The following is a 16,833-nucleotide window of genomic DNA, read 5'->3' as shown; positions in this document are numbered from 1 at the left end:
GAATGACCAAATCTAACAAAGTTCAAAGAGTCAAGCACTAGAGTATTCAAGTATTAATATATAGAATTGTTAGTCACAGGAACATACACAAAAAATTCAGGCTGGCCTTATTATAAGTAAGGTATGTTATAACTACAGCTTTTCGTGTCAGTGAGGAGAAAAGCAAATTGATTCCATGATAGCAACTAGACAGTCTGTCCATTTGGGTGAAGAATAGAGTTCAACAAGGAAGAATAGGTGTTTATATACACCAAGGAAGAAGAAAATGTAGAGAGAATGGTTGGCTATATAATAGTTAAATAAAGATTCTTGTTAGAAAGTAGTAATAGTTTTGTTCATTAATAGGGATTGAACCCCAGGTCCCAAGTGTACTAAGCAAGCACTGTTCAACTGAGCTACACTCCCTCATCATTTCAAATTTTTATTTTGAGAAAGGGTCTCACTATGATGCCCAGGCTGGCCTAGAACACAGGACCTTCCTGCCTCAGCTTCACGATTAGCTACAATTGCAGGCATGTGCCACCATGCCCAGATAACAGTAGCTCTTCAATATTTGTAATGAAGGGGAGAACTTCCTCCTGTATAATTATTCTGTCTTTTATGAGTTTATTAATACCATAATAATATGAATGTAATGATACCATAAGTCAATTACATTTCATGCATTTAAAATGCAAGTCTAAAATGTTCCAGAGACAGGCTTTTCATTTCAATATGAAATATCCAAATTATTTCAACATTACGATGAGCAATTAGTTTGTAGAATCGGTCAATACTGAAATGTAGTGGCAGGAGTGTTTATTAACAGTTAACAATATTACCTTCAGGAAATACATAAGGGACAGGATTAGTCAAGTATTGCTCGGACAATTTATTTAATACATAGGTTGCAGGTTTTGGTAGACCCAGTTATTATGAAATATAGGAGAACTCTCACTTTTTGCCTAAACTGCCAGCAAATGCAAATAAGTATATGCTCCATTAAATGTCACCCAACATTTATCAAAATTGTCTTAGTTACAGTTTGATACCTATCTAAATTCATATTCAAGCAAAACTAGGTCCTGAAAATGCAGCTGGACTCTGCACCTCCAGTAGTGAGTTCAAAAATCCTGTAGCTCATCAACTGCATCAATTACTCGTATTGTTTTCTTCTAAAAAAAAAATAAGTTTACTTCAATATATTTTCAAATATTACTGAAAGTATGTACAAGAAAAATACTATACAAAAGTGTCTCTTGTACAATTACACCTCACACTTGTACAATGGTGGAGTTATATTTAATTGGTAACTAATGGTACAAACCATTAGATTCAGATATATTTCACAAAGGTTTTTTACAGTTTTCCCTGTTTTGGCATTGAAACTACAGCCTCACCTGAAATAAATGATAAGATACCTTCTTCACTTGCTTATAAGTTTAAATTGCACATGTGCACACTAACACACACATATATGCACACAAAAGTTTAGCCCTAAAATCTTCAGTGAATTCCAAGAATTTACAGGAAAGGATGCTATACAAACTTACCACTGGAGTAACAAAAAAAAAAAAAAAAAAAAAAAAAAAAAAGGTGGACATTATGCTCAGGAGTGGTGAAAACGAGGTAGAAAAGAACAAACATGAAGATAGTTAATCTGAACTCACCAGAAAGGGGGATTTTTGCATAAAAAAGACACCTACCCTCACCCGCCCCTACCCTATAAGTTATGTTAATATGATCAAATAACTTTGGGATCAGTAATTAGCACAGTTTCCAGAGATAGATGCTCTTACTGGAAGAGGAAAAACTAGAAGGGAAACAAAAAAAGTGTGTTTTTCCCCCTTAGTTTTATAGTGTTAAAAAAAAAAAAATGATAGGTTAAAGAAGGTTGTTGCAGAGATTCGCCAAGACTGCCCCTTTCTGAATCTTGCATATTGGTTCCACCTCAGGTACCAAAGACAAAGAGGCAGGGCTGTCGCTGGAAGTGCTAATCTCCGCAAACTCTTGGGTCTAGGTGCTGCCAGATCCGCACCCCACCGAGCTTGGACCACCTGCGCAGGGCGAGTCAGGGGGCGCAGCAGTCCAACCCGGCCCTCCTTAGTGGAGACGCCCAGGACTGCAGTTCTGGAACCGCCTGCAGTGGCTGAGATGCTCTGCCTGGCCTCCTGCCTCGCCCTCTCCAACCCTCTGGCTCAAACTTGCTCAGCCCATTACTTACCCCTGCGCGGACACTGGCGATGTTCCAAGCACTAGATTTCTCCAGATCTAACTTAAGAGTCCACTGTCCTCTAAAAGTTACGGCAACCAGAACCTGAGGTGCAGGAGGGAAGCTTGCACCGGTTCCAGCTGCAACCCGCTAAGGCCTTAAAAACCAGAGCGCGGAATAGCAATGTGTGTTACATGTCCAATTTCCTTCACAAAGTTAAGTCTCCGGCGGGAAGAGAGAAAGGGAGAGGGAGAGGGAGGGGAGGAGGGAGGGGAGGAGGGGGGGGAGGGAAAGAGAGAGAGAGAAAGAGAGAGAGAGAAACTGCAGGGTGCAGTGGAGAGGGACTTGAGTCCAGGCCAGGACAGAAAAGGACCAAGATGGGGAGGGTCCCAAGTGGGAGGAGATAGGGGTGAGGGGCAGGGCGTGCTGTGTATCACTTTAGGCCTTGGCGGGGGGAAGGGTCCCTGGCTAAGGGAGCTGCAGCAGCTCCGGTGAGTAGCAGGGCGGGCACAGCCCACAGCGCTGAGCTCATGTCAGTGTTGCTTCCCTTCTTGCTGCCACAGCTGGAACCGGCCTCCCCACCGCCGCTGCCGCGGCAGTGCTTCTTCACATACTTGCCGAGATGGTCGCTGCGCCTGAAGCGCTTGTTGCAGACCAGGGAGGCGAAGCACTTCTCGCTCTTATGGGTCCTCTGTTCACCTTCCCGCAGCCTGGGATGTGGCCGCTGTGCAGGCCCTTGTGAAACAGGCCCTTGCAAAGCAGACTGGCTCCAAGTGGCCCCAGCCACTCTGCCTCCTGGCTTTTGGGACTGTAGTAAGTGGCGCAGCCAGAGTAGTGGAGGGCTGAGGAACTCAGGGAGTCCCAGAGGCGCAGAAGACCCAGAGCTCAGCAGAGAGCTCCCTGAGTCCTCCAGCGGCAAAGGGGCCAAGTCCTAGTAGAAGCCTGGTAACACTGGCTTGAAGGCGTCCTTGAGGTGCTGTCCCGGGGGGGCTGAGCTGGTGGGAGGAGGCATCCCTGCTAAAGGCCAAGTAACTCAGACCTGAGTAATCTGAGTTGTAGCTTCCCAGCAGCGAATGCAGAGAAGCTTCTGGGTGCAACTAGCCCAGCAGTGCCTGCCACACCTTTCTGGTTCAGCACCTGGACCCAATCCTCTCCCATGTCCCACCAGCTGGAGGCGCAGGCAGACCCAAAGTCGTCGGAGGCCCCCAGGCTTGGGTGCAGGCTTCAGCCACAACTCTTTTGAGTGTGCCATGCCCACCCAGGGGTAGATGCTCTGCAGTCTGTCCACTGAGGTTTGCATTGTGGAGATGAGCACCAGCTTGTGGGAGCCATCCTGCCAGTGCACCCAAAAGCCGCTGGTTTGCTGCCACACAAGATGCAGTGCCTAGAACACAGAGTGATCTTTGGCAAAGGATGAGCTGGAGGCAACATGTGCAGTCCTCCTGTATAATGTTCCATGAGTGTAAAAAGAATGACTTTGTCTGTTATGTCAAATGGATCAAAATAGACTAAGGAAAGATTAGGTGTCCTTCAGATTATTTTAAGAAAATTTTAATAAGAACCCAAGCTATCTACAGATTAAATTTTGGATTCCATTATTTTAACTAAGAGATTTTATGTAAGGTGCTGGGAGCCCACATAGCACAGCTAATTTTTGATCCAATGTATATCTCAAACATACATATCCCCATAAGATTGTAATGCATACTTGAATTGGTATAAAGAGATTGAGTTTAATTATAGCTCTCTTTAAAATTATTCACAAAGGCATCTACCATTATTGACTTCCTTTAAAAACAAAAGAATTCCAAAATTTTCAAATTTCTGTCCTTCTCCACAAATGTAGGAAATTAAATTTGACAGACTATTTGAAAACAGATGCTAAAGAAACTTTATTTTCTTCTTAGTTTTGATTTTAATGTTTTCAAGTGTCCAAGGACTGAAAACATGTTTGTGACCTGTTATCGTTGCCCACCGCCTGCGGAGGCAATGATAATGTGTACGCTTCCTTTTCACACGAACAAAAAAGCCCAAAAGACAAGACCAACAAACGACGACGACGAACGACGAACGATGAACGACAAACAATGCCCAACAAACAATGCTCTTTATTCGAGGAAGTGTCTGGGTTATATAGCAAGCATAAGCCAATCAGAGTCAGCCTGAGATATTAGCCTATCAAGGATCAGTCTCTAGGCAGTTACAAGAATCACCTCATATACAGCAGCCAATCAGAGTTCTGGGATATTAGCCTATCAAGGATCAGTCTCTAGGCAGTTACAAGAATCACCTCATATACAGCAGCCAATCAGAGTTCTGAGATATTAGCCTATGAAGGATCAGTTTACAGCAGCCAATCAGAGTTACTATAAGTACGGCTTATTCTGGCAAGCTGCCAGGCGCCATCTTAGAGATCAGGCCAGGGTGCGGCTCTGGGGCCCTCAGAACCCGCCCCTGACAACCTGTGGTTTTTTTTTTTTTTTTTTTTTTTTTTTTTTTTTTTTCCCAGTCAAGTGAGGAGCAGACCTCTGCTGCATGTGTTAGGGAAACATTCATTTATTCAGCAGTGAGATTGATCTACAAAGTCCCCAGGTAAATTTTTAGTCATTCAAGGTGTATCATGACAAAGATTTTTTTGTAATATAAAATACTCTTTTAATGTTAAAAAAAGCACGTAAAATTCTTTAAGAATACAAAATCTGGGTATTTTCTGTTGAGTAGTTCCCAAATTAAATACAAGTAAAGGTCATTCATTATCTTTTTTTAATTTTTATTTTTTCAGACTGCATTTTGGTTCATTGTACACAAATGAGTTACAACTTTTCATTTCTGTGATTGTACACACTGTAGATTCACACCATTCATGTAATCATACATGAACATAGTGTAATAGGGTGTCTCAGTGCACTATCTTTCCTTTTCCCAACCCTCCTGTCCCATTTCCCTGTACACAATCCAAAGTTCCTCCATTCTTCTCTTACCCCCCACCACACCCATCCCATTATGTATCATCATCCACTTATCAGAAAAAAAATTCAGCCTTTGATTTTTGGGACTGGCTTATTTTACTTAGCATAGATATTTTCCAATTCCATCATTTACCAGCAAATGTCATAATTTTATTCTTCTTTATGACTGAGTAATATTCCATTGTGCATATATACCACACTTTCTTTATCCATTCATCAATCGAAGGGCATATAAGTTGCTTTCACAATGTAGCTATTGTGAATTGAGCAACTATGAACTTTGCGTCACTGTGGTATGCTGATTTTAAGTCCCTTAGATATAAACCAAGGAACAGAATAGCTGAGTCAAATTCTGGTTCATTCCAAGTTTTCTGAGGAATCTCTATACTGCTTTCCTAAGATGAAATCTTAGCGTGATTTTGGTTTGAATTTCTCTAATTACTAGAGATGATGAGCACTTTTTCATATATTTGTTGATCACCTGAATATCTTCTTCTGTGAAGTGCATGACACAGATTTTTTCTGAAGAATCTTCTTTACTTAGTGGACCCCTTTCAGGAAAGAAGACACTGCGAAACCACACAGGACTGTTCTTGAAGGTGACTTCAACTATTCACTTTGGGGCTTATTTCTGAAGGACTCTTTTTATGATCTCTGATGGTTATTTTTTGTCCTTTACAATTACACTTAAAGAAATGAAAATAAGTATTGTCATTTTACACCCACACTCTGTGCCAAAACTCTGGCTGTAACAACCCCAGGATGATGCATTTGTCATCAGTGGCTCTCACCCAGGAGCAATTTTATCCCCCGCAGTCCCAGCCTGGAGAACATTTTGGTTGTCACACTGACCAGATGAGGGCGTTCTACTGATATTTAGTGGATGGAGGCCAGAGATGTCACAAAGCATCCCACAACACATAGGACAGTCCCTTACAACAAAGTACCAGGCTCAAAATGCCAGGGTTGAGGAACCCCATGTATTTTTATCAGAAGCCTTTATGAATCAAGTGTGTAGATGCAAAACAGATGTTTTTAGAAGACTATATTTTTAAAAAATTAGTTGTAGATGGACATGGTATCTTTATTTATTTTTTATGTGGTGCTGAGAACAAACCCAGTGTCTCACATGTGCTAGGCAAGCACTCTACCACTGAGCCACAACCCCAGCCCAGAAGAGTATTTTAAAAGAAAATTAGCCTTTATTTATTATCTTTCAAACAGGTTGAAATATTAATGGGGGAGATCAATGATTTCCTCATGTAAGCAACCCAGCATCAAGATATTATTACTGATTTTTCAAAATAATTGCTCTACATGTGGAACTTTGGAAAACCACGTAATTATGACTCACAAAAATTCCCCAAACCCAGAGCTGTCACCTTCTATGGGACTTCAGGGAGAAAGCACTACTTTGCTATAAACTCTTCCCCCATACCCCAGAAGACTCACACTGCTGTGGTGAAGTTTTATTCAAAGAATGTGAAAATAAGTAAGTGCTATCTCAAGCAGCATCGTGGAAGGCTCAATACTTATACAACTGTCCTGTCCCTCACAGTGGGACAGAAGAATGAAGGGCAAGCCAGCCTTCCAGGCAGTGCCACCTGATGCTCTGGCTCCATCCATAACTTTCACTGACCTGTTCTTCTTTGACTGGATATTTCTGAAGCAGACCTGGATCCAGGAATTCTTTTCTCCCAGGAAAAACTTCTGGGGGAATAGGGTAAGAAGGACAGAAAAGGAACAAAAGCAGAAAAGGGAGTTTCCTCAGATCCATTCCCAGCTATTGCCTTGACTCTGAAGGCAGTTCTTCAGTGAGCCAGGCTGCATCCACTTGGAGACAATGGAGATGAGCTTTCCTGTTTCACTCCAGTCAGGAGATGGCTTTCCTGGAGATGGATGGAAATTTCCAGGACCTTTTGGATTTACATCCAGGAAAAGGGCTGCATTTCCAAGACTCTATCAATTATCTTGAAGAAGGTCCCTGGGGAAGAATTTGGCTCTAGAGCAGTAGACACTGGAGATATCAGGAATCTAAGGGAAATGACAACTTCTACTTCATAGTCTTGAAGTGTGGCAACACATGCAGTTTATGGACTATAAGACATCAATTAAATCAAACATTCATTCAGCAGGTATTTCTTGAATGCTCACCATCTGCCAGGAACTATGATAAATGGTCAATGTGAGGGATGCACAGCACTGTGATATGGCTCCAGGGTAGGCAGTGCACCTGCTGTGGGATGGTCAGCTGTTCAGCCTGGGGAATCAGAATGGAGGGGGCAAACATGAGTTCAAGGGTTGAAAGCTAAGTCGGAGCTGGCCTGGTGAACATGTGTAGAGTTAGGAACTGGAATGCAGGACAGTGAAGATTTCTCTGAAGACAGGTGTTGGAAGTTTGCTACTTTGATAATCATTTCACCTCTCTCACTCAAGCAAGGATGGCTAAGCCATGTCTATAAGAAATCACATACTAAACATAATAACTAACATTCCTTTTCATATTAGAGCATTACAATTATACATAGGATTTGGGTTCATTTGGACAAAATAAGACATGCAAGAAATTTGCTTTCAATCCCACACCCTCCTCCATTTTCTTATCCATACTCCTTCCCACTGTTTTCTATCCTTTCCTGTACTGATTTTCCTTTCACTCATTATTTATTTATGTTTGATTGGAATTTTCTACATATATATACAGTGAACTTCTTTCTGGTACACTTAAATATGTATATAACATTCTATTGTTAAATTCACTCCATATTTCTACCACTTCTTTCCTCTCTCTCTCTCATTCTCCTTCTACTCTACTGATCTGCCTTATATCTTTATGACATCCAATCTCCTCCCTGGCCTCCTTCTTTCCTTTATTTTGTCCCGGTTTCTACATATGACAGAAACATTTGAGTCTTGATTTTCTGAGTCTAGATTATTTCACTTAGCATGATTTTCTCCTTTTCATTTAACAAAAATTCATAATTTTATTCTTTATAGCTGAGTTGAACCCCAATGTGTACATATATCATATATTCTTGATCCATTAATCTATTTATGATAATCTGGGTTGATTTCATAATTTGGCTATTGTTAGTTATGTGGCTAGAAACATTGAAGTGACCGTATCACTATAGAATGCTGAATTTAGTACTTTTGGATAAATACCAAGGACCATATGGTGGTTCCATTCCTAGATTTTGAGGAGTCAACATACTGCTTTCCATAGGGGTGGTACCAATTTGAAGTCTCAGCAGCAATGTATGAGTGTACCTTTTTAGCCATCTCCTTGCTGATAATAGCTAACATTTCTAAGGAGATCATTGTGTGCCAGAAATGCTTCTATCATACTTATTTAATCATTTTGTACTCATATCTTTAGGAAATAGGAAATATGACTATATTTACAGCAAAGAAATTGAGTTAAAACAAATGTGATCTCTGACAGTCTCACTTACAGTAAAGGACAGATCATGGATTTAAATTCATGCAGTCTGAATTCAGAGTCCACACTTACTGATATTTTGTCAGTAGTCCAGTGATAAACAAGTCAAAATACAGAACACTGGAAGTATAGAACTATATGTGGATGTTCTGTTGACAATCTTTCATTGAAAGTTTTTCAACATATTCTTTAATGTTCATGTTTTAGTCTCCCTCGATTGCCTCAGTTTTTCAGTTTTTCTCTGAATTCTGTACTATTCCCCTCCTTAAGGAACTTGTTCTCCATAGTTGGAATATTTTGTGTGGTCTTTCTTATAGGGTTCATGGACCTCTCAAGTGGATATATGGTGACTCTTTTTTTGCAGGCACAAAAGACATTTCCAACATATTCACAGCACCAGTTTTTCTCCAAGAGGATCCCCAGAAGAAAGTACCATCCAGACCATTCTGCTGCTCATGAATTTCTTTGTGGTCATGTACTTTTGGACTGCATTATTTCTCCTTCCCTGGAATGATGTAGAATGATGATCCAACTTATCTGTGAGTCCCAATGCTGGTGGGCAATGGGTATGCCAATCTCAGTCCTTTGATGCTAATAAGTTCTGAAAAATGAATCATCAAGTTTTCACAATCTAGTTTGGGGAATGAGAAGAAATGCTTATATGGTGATGGATAATGTTTTGTTTCATCATTCTATACTTTTTATTCCTGATTCTGCATTTGTTCTTTGTGAAGATAAATAACACATTGAGTGTTTTGTTACAGTGTATGTCTAAAGGAGATATTTTTTCAGTGTCCATAAGTATATAAAGTGCATTTACTCTTGACTGGAAAAATGGCATGTAATGAAATTCATTTTGAAAGAATTAATTTAATAATAGGAAGAGAAAACTTTGCATAAGTACAACTAACTTTCTTAATATGCCTGATACAGTGTTCTTCTATTAGAACAGCAAACATTAGTAAGGATAACAAAATTCTCTTAATTTTATATCTAGTAATTTTCTAATCATAATGATTGCACCTGTTATTATCCACACATTTTTAACAGTCTTTACCTTTGTAATTTCATAATTAAATTTTCACAAGAATATTTCATATTCATCTGAATTATAAACCCATAGTGTGGATGTGGAAGGCAGGAGTAGCAAACAGGGGCAATGTGGAGTATAGGAGAGATCTCAGAGTCCTTGGAAGCATACGTAGTTCATAACCCAGTTCTCCTACTGACCTTGTGGTCTTGAACTAAAGACTCTATTCTTAGAGCCTCAGTTCCTCAGTTGTAAAACAGAGACAGCATCTATTTTGAGGTTATGGGAATAGAACCAATAAAAGTGTTCACCATGGCAGCACATATCCTAACACTGGGATGATAGAGAGGATTAGCATGGACATTGTGCAGTGATGACATGCAAATTTATGAAGCAATCCACACTGAAAAGAATAATTGCAGGGAGGTGCCTTTCAAGGCTAGCTTCTCGGACCAGACCGCCCAATGAGAGACTTTCTACATAGAACCAGCCACAAGTCCCCGAACCAACGGAGAGCTTCAATCCGCAAGCAGCCTCTGGGATCAGGGCAGGGCAGCCAGAGACCTCTTCAGGCGGCTCTGCCCACTCCGGCCGCAGGTTCTTTCCACGGGGCGGGCCAAGATGGCGGCCTAGAGGGTGACTGCATCTCCAGTCACTCCAGAACCCAGGAGTTAAGAAGGGGAGGCATTGAGAGACTCGGACTGAAATAGAGCCACGGGTGAGACGGCCCACTGGGTGAAGCTCGACCCGGGTGGCAGGCACAGATAGAGGTGGCTTATCAGAGCAGGGCAGAGCAGCTAGAGTCTTCCCCAGGTAGCCTTCCACACTCCGGCGGTGGGCTCCTCCCACACGGCCAGCTGCACGGTGCAGGCCCCCAGTGAGATCCTTTCCGCACAGAGCCAAACCCTGGAACCAGTAGGGGGCTAGGGGCAGCTTTCTTCGGATGCACTGCATTATCAAATTCCTCCAAGACATCAGGCTACTGAACGCTGGGAGGTGATACACTAGAAATCTACCGGGACACTATAAGCCAATAGCGGAAATCTGCAATATCTCAGGGTCCCACTGACAGCTGACCGATATGAGAAAACAAGGGAAGAAAATGTCCCAAACAAACCTAGATACTACATCAATAAAACCCAATGACAGCACGGCAGAAGAAATGTCAGAAAGGGAGTTCAGAATGTACATAATTAAAACGATCAGGGAAGCAAATGAGGAGATGAAAGAGCAAATGCAGGCATTGAAGGAGGAGATGAAAGAGCAAATGCAGGCATTAAATGATCGCACCAATCAACAGTTAAAAGACCAAATACAGGAAGCAAGAGATCATTTCGATAAAGAGTTAGAGATACTGAAAAAAAAAAAAACAAACTGAAATACTTGAAATGAAGGAAACAATAAACCAAGTTAAAAACTCCATAGAAAGCATAACCAATAGGATAGAACACCTTGAAGACAGAACCTCAGACATTGAAGACAAATTATTTAATCATGAAAACAAAGTTGGCCAAACAGAGAAGATGGTAAGAAATCATGAACAGAATCTACAAGAATTATGGGATATCATGAAAAGGCCAAATTTGAAAATTATTGGGATTGAGGAAGGCTTAGAGAAACAAACCAAAGGAATGAACAATCTATTCAATGAAATAATATCAGAAAATTTCCCAAATCTGAAGAATGAAATGGAAAACCAAGTACAAGAGGCTTATAGAACTCTAAATATACAAAATTACAACAGGCCCACACCAAGGCACATTATTATGAAAATACCTAACATACAAAATAAAGACAGAATTTTAAAGGCCGCGAGAGAAAAGAATCAAATTACATTCAGAGGGAAACCAATAAGAATATCAGCAGATTTTTCAATCCAGACCCTAAAAGCTACAAGGGCCTGGAACAACATATACCAAGCCCTGAAAGAAAACGGATGCCAACCAAGAATCTTATACGCAGCAAAACTTACCTTCAAATTTGACGATGAAATAAGATCCTTCCATGATAAACAAAAGCTAAAGGAATTTACAAAAAGAAAGCCAGCATTACAGAACATTCTCAGCAAAATATTCCATGAGGAAGAGATGAAAAACAACGATGCAAATCAGCAACAGGAGGTGCTAGCCTAAAGGAATAGCCAAATAAAGGAGAAACCAGATCATATCAAAAAAAAATATGAGTCAATTGACTGGGAATACAAATCATATCACAATAATAACCCTGAATGTTAATGGCCTGAATTCATCAATCAAAAGACATAGACTGGCAGATTGGATTAAAAAGAAAAATCCAACAATATGCTGCCTGCAAGAGACTCATCTCATAGAAAAAGACACACATAGACTAAAGGTGAAAGGATGGGGAAAAACATACCATGCACACGGACACAGCAAAAAAGCTGGAGTATCCATCCTCATTTCAGATAATGTGGACTTCAAGCCAAAACTAGTCAGAAGGCATAAAGAAGGACATTACATACTGCTTAAGGGAAGCATAAATCAGCAAGACATAACAATCATAAATATCTATGCCCCGAACATTGGCTCATCCACGTATGTCAAAAAAATCCTTCTCAATTCCAGAAATCAAATAGACCACAACACAATAATACTAGGTGATTTTAACACACCTCTCTCACCACTGGATAGATCGTACAAACAAAAATTGAATAAAGAAACTATAGATCTCAACAACACAATCAACAATTTAGACTTAACAGACATATATAGAATATACCATCCAACAAAGAACGAATACACTTTCTTCTCAGCAGCACATGGATCCTTCTCTAAAATAGACCATATTTTATGCCACAAAGCTACTGTTAGCAAATACAAGAAGACAGAGATACTATCTTGTACTCTATCAGATCATAATGGATTGAAATTAGAAATAAATGACAGAATAAAAAACAGAAACTTCTCCAATACCTGGAGATTAAATAATACACTATTTTATGATGAATGGATAACAGAAGATATCAGGAGGGAAATAAAAAAATTCTTAGAAGTAAATGAGAACAAAGACACATCATATCAAAATCTCTGGGACACTATGAAAGCAGTACTTAGAGGAAGCTTTATTTCATGGGGCGCATTCAAAAAAAGAAGTAGAAATCAACAAATAAACAACTTAACACTATAGCTCAAAGCGCTAGAAAAAGAAGAGCAGACCAATACCAAAAGTAGTAGAAGACAGGAAATAGTTAAAATCAGAGCCGAAATCAACGAAATCGAAACAAAAGAAACAATTGGAAAAATTAACAAAATAAATAGTTGGTTCTTTGAAAAAATAAATAAAATTGATAAACCCTTAGCCACACTAACAAAGAGAAAGAGGGAGAAAACTCAAATTACTAAAATTCGGAATGAAGAAGGAAACATCACAACAGACACGAGTGAAATACAAAACATAGTTAGAAGCTATTTTGAAAATCTATACTCCAACAAAACAGAAAACCTGAAAGACATCAACACATTTCTAGAGACATATGAATTACCTAAACTGAACGAGGAGGACATACACAACTTAAATAAACCAATCTCAAGCAAAGAAATAGAAGAGGTCATCAAAAGCCTACCAACAAAAAAAGTCCGGGACCAGATGGGTTCTCAGCCGAGTTCTACAAAACCTTTAAAGAAGAGCTCATTCCAATACTCCTCAAACTATTCCATGAAATAGAAGAGGAGGGAACCCTCCAAAACTCATTCTATGAAGCCAATATCACCCTGATACCTAAACCAGACAGAGACACATCGAGGAAAGAAAATTTCAGACCAATATCCTTAATGAACATCGACGCAAAAATTCTCAACAAAATTTTAGCAAATTGCATACAAATATATATTAAAAAGATAGTGCACCACGATCAAGTGGGTTTTATCCCAGGGATGCAAGGTTGGTTCAACATTCGGAAATCAATAAATGTCTTTCACCATATCAACAGACTTAAAGTTAAGAATCATATGATTATTTCAATAGATGCAGAAAAAGCATGCGATAAAATACAGCATCCCTTCATGCTCAAAACACTAGAAAAAATTGGGGTAGTGGGAACATTCCTTAACATTATAAAGGCCATCTATGCTAAGCCCATGGTCAATATCATTCTAAATGGTGAAAAACTGAAAGTGTTTCCCCTAAAAACTGGAACAACGCAGGGATGCCCTCTTTCACCACTTCTATTCAACATCGTCCTTGAGAGTCTAGCCAGAGCAATTAGACAAACCAAAGAAATTAAAGAGATACGAATTGGAAAAGAAGAACTCAAACTATCCCTGTTTGCTGATGACATGATTATATATTTAGAGGAACCTGGAAATTCCACCAGAAAACTTTTAGAACTCATAAGTGAATTCAGTAAATTAGCAGGTTACAAGATCAATGCTCATAAATCCAATGCATTTTTATACATAAGTGATGAATCTTCAGATAGAGAAATTAGGAAAACTACCCCATTCACAATAGCATCAAAAAAAATAAAATACTTGGGAATCAATCTCACAAAAGAGGTGAAAGACCTCTACAATGAGAACTACAGAACACTAAAGAAAGAAATTAAAGAAAACCTTAGAAGATGGAAAGATCTCCAATGTTCCTGGATAGGCAGAATTAATATTGTCAAAATGGCTATACTACCTAAAGTGCTATACAGATTCAATGCAATTCCAATTAAAATCCCAATGATGTACCTTGCAGAAATAGAGCAAGCAATTATGAAATTCATCTGGAAGAATAAAAAACCTAGAATAGCTAAAGCAATCCTCAGTAGCAAGAGCGAAGCAGGGGGTATTGCAATACCAGATCTTCAACTCTACTACAAAGCAATAGTAACAAAAACGGCATGGTATTGGTACCAAAATAGACAGGTAGATCAATGGTACAGAATAGAGGACATGGACACAAACCCAACTAAATACAATTTTCTCATACTAGACAAACGTTCCAAAAATATGCAATGGAGAAAAGATAGCCTCTTCAACAAATGATGCTGGGAAAACTGGAAAACCATATGCAATAGAATGAAATTAAACCCCTATCTCTCACCCTACACAAAACTCAACTCTAAATGGATCAAGGACCTCGGAATCAGACCAGAGACCCTGCATCTTATAGAAGAAAAAGTAGGTCCAAATCTTCAACTTGTTGGCTTAGGATCAGACTTCCTTAACAGGACTCCCATAGCACAAGAAATAAAAGCAAGAATCAACAACTGGGATAGATTCAAACTAAAAAGCTTTCTCTCAGCAAAGGAAACTATCAGCAATGTGAAGAGAGAGCCTACAGAGTGGGAGAATATCTTTGCCAACCATACTTCAGATAGAGCGCTAATTTCCAGAATCTATAAAGAACTCAAAAAACTCTACACGAAGAATACAAATAATACAATCAACAAATGGGCTAAGGAAATGAACAGACACTTCACAGAAGAAGATGTATAAGTAATCAACAGATATATGAAAAAATGTTCAACATCCCTAGTAATAAGGGAAATGCAAATCAAAACTACCCTAAGATTTCATCTCACCCCAATTAGAATGGTGATTATCAAGAACACAAGCAACAATAGGTGTTGGCGAGGATGTGGTGAAAAAGGAACACTCATACATTGCTGGTGGGGTTGCAAATTAGTGCAGCCACTCTGGAAAGCAGTGTGGAGATTCCTCAGAAAGCTTGGAATGGAAACACCATTGGACCCAGCTATCCCACTCCTTGGCCTATACCCAAAGGACTTAAAATCAGCATACTACAGAGATACAGCCACATCAATGTTCATTGCTGCTCAATTCACCATAGCCAGATTGTGGAACCAACCTAGATGCCCTTCAGTTGATGAGTGGATAAAGAAACTGTGGCATATATATACAATGGAATATTACTCCGCAATGAAGAATGATAAAATTATGGCATTTGTACACAAATGGACGAAATTGGAGAATATCATGCTAAGTGAGATAAGCCAGTCTCAAAAAACTAAAGGACGAATGATCTCGCTGATAAGCGGATGAGGACATATAATGGGGGGTGGGAGGGGTTAGCATTAGGTTTAGGGTTAGGTTTAGGGTTAGGGATAAGGAGAGCGGTAAGAATGAAGGAAAGAAGGACTGTATAGAGGGAAAAGAGGGGTCAGAGGGGTGGGAGGGGTGGGAGGGAAGGGAAAAAAACTAATCAAACATCATTGCCCTATGTAAACGTTTGATTACACAAATGGTATTCCTTGACTCTATGTACAAATAGAGGAACAACATGTATTCCATTTGTATACAATAATAAAAAAAGAAGAAGAATTGTAACAGCTGACATCTGTGTGCAAGTACATAATATACTCATATTTACCATAGCACACTGTAGAGATAGTAATTTTATACTACCTCCACTTTAGAGTGGAGGAAACTAAGGTCCAAACATATTAGGTAAGTCAATTTCATGAGAAATATGTGGGAAATGTTAGAATTTGAACTTGACAGTCAAGATGTATATCCTGTGCTTGCAGCACTTATCATGTGATCATTATTGCTGCTATAACAGACCTTCATTTTAAAAGAAATACACAGACATCACAGAGAATGCTGCAGACCACCTGGGTATAAAATGTCAACCCCATTGCAGCACCCTTCTATCACAGTCTTCCAGTGGACTGGTAAATAGTGTAGTTTAACATATGGGAGAAATGGTGCAGGTACAACCAATCACTTATTAGTCTTCTCCATCCTCTTGGTCAAAGGAACTGAATATTGACACGGATTAGAGGGAAGAAAATGTCTTAAATAGATTCAGAAGTGCAGCTGGATGACAGGTGGCTAGATGTTCTTTTACCTTTGGAAAAGTGGCCTTAAAAATGCTGCTGGATTCATAGCAAAAGGGGAGATTATTTTTGACAAATGTCACTTACGCATTTTTGATGATGATGGTATGGGTTTCTTTAGGAAATCCACTGATAGTGAAAAGCCGAGGTTTTCAGGACATATAATGGACTAAATGGTCAAGATATTAAAATAGTGGAAACTCTGGTTGCATTCATAAAATTATGGTATTCAGAATTAGGAAATTGTGGGTGTTCTGTGGTCCACCCTAGTGAGACTCCACCTGCAAGAATGTCCTCAGTTCTAGACCTTATATTGAGTAGGACAAGTCAGAGCACACAAAGGAAGGTGACCAAGATGATGAAAAATTTATAAAACATGGCAAATATTAATGG

General features: G+C 39.5%; 1 pseudogene; it reads right to left on the bottom strand.

Moving 5' to 3' along the window:
* Positions 1-2,624: 2,624 nt before the first annotated feature.
* Positions 2,625-16,531, bottom strand: LOC124961276 (transcription factor Sp8-like; annotated as a pseudogene).
* Between the last annotated feature and the right edge of the window lie 302 nt (positions 16,532-16,833).

The sequence above is a fragment of the Sciurus carolinensis genome, chromosome 12, assembly GCF_902686445.1.
Source record: "Sciurus carolinensis chromosome 12, mSciCar1.2, whole genome shotgun sequence".
NCBI classification, from domain to species: Eukaryota; Metazoa; Chordata; class Mammalia; order Rodentia; family Sciuridae; genus Sciurus; species Sciurus carolinensis.
Note: the sequence above shows the minus strand (reverse complement) of the source record. Positions and strands in the feature narration are given on the sequence as shown.